Consider the following 4405-nt stretch of genomic DNA (forward strand, 5'->3'; position numbering starts at 1 on the left):
CATTAAAAGGTGGGGAACTGAAGGGGCCAGTAACATGCCCCTCCTTAACCTCCTTTAATAATTTTTCCCTATGTCATTAAATTTTTCCATGGAATTGACATTTTTTACCTATGTACAACCTTTACTGGTAAAAGTAGCTAAAGGAAAACCATCAGTAAAACTTTTAATTAGTAGAGTGGATATACAAATGGCATATGGCGCAAACCTAAAGTAAAGAACAGTGTGGGATGCAGATAATTAACAATTGAGCAATGTTAAGTCCATTTTGTCCATATCATAAAAAGTCCATACAGATGACTAAAGTCCATAAAAAGCACCTATAGGCAGCTCCACCAGGAGCATGGAATGTATCTCTGCAGAAATGAAAAAGGAGACAAGATGGTAAGTTTGTAGTGGCATCCAGGACCAGATGGAGCTGAGAGACAAGCTGGACATCTGTATTCCATGGATAGCACCGACGCCTATGGTTAGAAGGTAGAGTAGTAGAGTGGCCTACTCCCTGTCTGGGTACATTGAAAGCCAATGGAGCCTTTTTTCCAGCTTCACAGGCATGCAGGCTTTTGGGAAAAATATCTTTCTGCATAGCATTAGACAAGGATTTTTAAAACATCTAGATAAGGGGTGAAGGCCAGAGGAAAAGGTGCATTCATGCTTATAACGACAAGAAGCATTCCACTTGCACTGACCCTCATTGTAAGCATAGCAGTACCCTTTCCTGTAAGGGGATTGTGAGCTAGTAGTAGAATGCATTTGTTATGGAGGAAAAGGTTTTTGTGGAACAATCAAAAAGTCAAAGGCCAACATCCTTCATGCCCCATATAAGACTAGGGTAAACAGCTAATTTCTGACAAAACGTCTCATAAAAAAAACCAACCTAAGCCTCTGAGATTTTTATAAGGTTCAAGGATGATTTCCAAATGTTGATAAAAACCACTACAACGTTCTGGAATTTTTTCTCCCATAACACTCAAGAAGATACAAAAGGCCTGATGCCAATTAAAGAAAGATCTAGATATAGGCATTCTATCATCTTCAGCCTTGTCATCTGATATTTATTCCATTGTAAGACATTCTTTGGAAGAAGGAAGTAATGACAAAATTTCAATTAAATCACTGTTCAATATTTTTTGTTTTCCAATAGGAGATAAATGGAATCACAAGGGTAGTACCTCTTTAACAGAAGTTCAGGGACAGATTTAGCGAGATATCAATAGAAGAATTGTCAGTTAATAGTTGTGGGGTAACAGACACCAAAGAGATAGACACTTTAGAAACAGGAGCCCACACTGTGAAGGTACAGTAGGACAAGACAATGAATGTTGAGAAACCACAGCCTGTGCTATTTTAGAAAAGGAAGACACCAAAGAATAAAGCAAAGGGAGTGAATGTACAGAGGACACAGGCTGTGATATAGAAGGAGAAGCTGGGAGAGCAGGATGGGTTAAATTACCTTGTTGCTGTAGCAATTTTGCGCTTAGATATGGACACAGTGCCACCATTTTGTCAAGGCACATACAATCTGACAAGAGCATACATTTCTCCCTCAATCCTTTATTCCCTACCCCCTCCCTTCCTGAGAGGCACAGTAACAGATGTGTGTGTGTTAAAAGAGTCACTGGCAGGCTGGAACAGCAGGGGGCCCAGAACTAAATAGCCCCCCCATAGAGACAGCAGACTCTCTGTCCCAAAACCTGTGTAACTTCGCACCTCGGGAAAAGATAACAGGGCCTTCTCGAGTTCAAGGCATTCCCCAGAAGCACAAAGCGGATAACATTTTTAAAAGATCCAGTTGTCACTTATGTTTCATATCATGGATTATGAAGCTGTTGGTTTTAATTCAGAGTCCATCCGGCGATCCCGCCCAAAACAGGGTATTGGCCAGTTACTCAGAGCCACCCCCCCTGCAGGGGCACTTTAAAAGACAGGCTGGCAAGCTTAAAAAGTTAATGTTGGTGGCGGCGATCGTGCGTCTGTGACAGTTGCAAAGCAGCAGGAGCATTAGGTAATGTATCCTGTAGGAGGCGCCTGGACGGGCACTCAGCTGGTTGCTTGGCAGCAGGAGGCATCACTGGGGGCATATCTGGCTCTGGCAGTGCGCCTCCCACAATTCCTCCTGTGTCCCTGCCTGACAGGAGATGGAGAGAGAGACCTAGCGCCGTTCCGTAAGGGTGACGTCATGAGCCTCCTCCTCTTGCTGATACCTGGACTCCACCTCCGATGCTTCTGTGGATTCCGGGCACACCACGGCGTGGGCTACACTGAAGTCTGCGAGAGGGGGATGGCTGATCTTCCCGGGGAGGCAGAACTTGCGGGCGGCCTGATGGTCCGGCAGATAGCGCAACATTTTCTTCCTCTTCCCACTGACACTTTTAACTTGCTCAAAAAGTCTTCTTACTAATATCTTCATGGTGGGCCCACAGGATCAAAGTCCAGTGTCCAGGCAACAGCTCCAAGCCCACATGACTGCTGCTTTATATACAGTTGCAAGAAAAAGTATGTGAACCCCTTGGGATTACGTGGAGTTTTGCATGAATTGGGCATAAAATGTGCTCTGAACGTTATCTAAGTCACAACAATAGAGGAACACAGTCTGCTGAACATAATACTACACAAACATTAGATGTTGCCATGGTTTAATTGCACATAACATGTAAACATTCACAGTGCAGGGAGGAAAAAGTATGTGAACCTTTGGACTTAATAACTGGTTGACCCTCCTTTGGCAGCAATAACCTCAACCAAACGTTTGTTGTAGTTGCAGATCAGACCTGCACAACGATCTGGAGTCATTTTGGACCACTCCTCTTCACAAAACTGTTTCAGTGTAGCAATATTCTTGGGATGTCTGGTGTGAATCGATCTCTTAAGGTTATGCCACAGCATTTCAATCGAATTGAGGTCAGGACTTTGACTGGGCCACTCCAGAAGGCGTATTCTGTGCTGTTGCAGCCATTGTTTTGTTGAATTACTTGTATGCTTTGGGTCATTGTCCTGTTGCATTACCCATCCTCTGCGGAGCTTCAGTTGGAGGTCAGATGGTCGTACATTTTCCTGCAAAATGTCTTGATAAACTCTGGAATTCATTTTCCCATCAATGACAACAATCCGTCCAGGCCCTGAGGCAGCAAAGCAGCCCCAAACCATGATGCTCCCTCCGCCATGTTTTACAGTGGGGATGAGGTTTTGATGTTGGTGTGCTTTGCCTTATTTTCTCCACACATAGTGTTGTGTGTTCTTCCCAAACAACTCAATCTTGGTTTCATCTGCCCACAGTATATTTTGCCAGTAGTGCTGTGGAACATCCAGGTGCTCTTTTGCAAACTTCAAACGTGCTGCAATATTCTTTTTGGACAGCAATGGTTTCCTCCGTGGTGTCCTCCCATGTACTCCATTCTTCTTTAATGCTTTCCTTATTGTAGATGTGTCAACAAAAATGTTAGCATGTGCCAGAGATTTCTGTAGGTCTTTAGCTGACACTCTGGGATTCTTCTTTACCTCATGCAGCATTCTGCGCTGTGCTCTTGCAGTCATTTTTACAGGACGACCGCGCCTAGGGAGAGTAGCAACAGTGCTAAACTTTCTCCATTTGTAGACAGTCTGTCTTACCATGGACACATGAACATCAAGGCTTTTGGAGATACTTTTGTAACCCTTTCCAGCTTCATGCAAGTCAACAATTCTTGATCGTAGGTCTTCTGAGAGCTCTGTTCTGCAAGGCATGGTTCACATCAGACAGTGCTTCTTGAAACCAGTAAACCCAGAACAGGTGTGTGTTTTTTAAGGGCAGGACAGCTGTCAGCAACACATCCAATATCATCACACTGATTGGAGTCAAGGTTGGCTCACTCCTGGCTCCAATTAGCTCTGGGAGAAGTCATTAAGCTAGGGCCTCACATACTTTTTCCTCCCTGCACTGTGAATGTTTACATGTTATGTGCAATTAAACCATGGCAACATCTAATGTTTGTGTAGTATTATGTTCAGCAGACTGTGTTCTTCTATTGTTGTGACTTAGATGATGTTCAGAGCACATTTTATGCCCAATTCATGCAAAACTCCACGTAATCCCAAGGGGTTCACATACTTTTTCTTGCAACTGTATAGTCCAGACGGATTCCAGAAATTTCTTTAAAGTCACATGCTACTATTGGACCACTCAGGAAACACCTGTACAGATAAGCTAAAAAAAAATCAAAGGGCCAGTAATCTTAATTCAGAAATATACACCTGAGGTAAATAAAAGAATTTAAAAAACAAAAAAGAGAGCTTGGGGGGAGGGGGGGCAGCGACCACAAACCCATGCATGTGGGCACAAATACAGTCATGGCCGAAATTGTTGGCACCCTTGATATTTCTCCAGGAAATCATGTATTTCTCACGAAACGTATTGCATTAACACATGTTT

The 4405-nt window shown here is 43.5% G+C and overlaps 1 pseudogene; it reads right to left on the reverse strand.

Annotated features, from left to right (window-relative positions):
• Positions 1-274: 274 nt before the first annotated feature.
• LOC149469879 (uncharacterized) lies at positions 275-1499 on the reverse strand (annotated as a pseudogene).
• Between the last annotated feature and the right edge of the window lie 2906 nt (positions 1500-4405).

The sequence above is a fragment of the Staurois parvus genome, unplaced genomic scaffold (assembly GCF_062004578.1).
Source record: "Staurois parvus isolate SC_StPar_1 unplaced genomic scaffold, SC_StPar_1.0 ptg000058l, whole genome shotgun sequence".
In the NCBI taxonomy this organism is placed as follows: Eukaryota; Metazoa; Chordata; class Amphibia; order Anura; family Ranidae; genus Staurois; species Staurois parvus.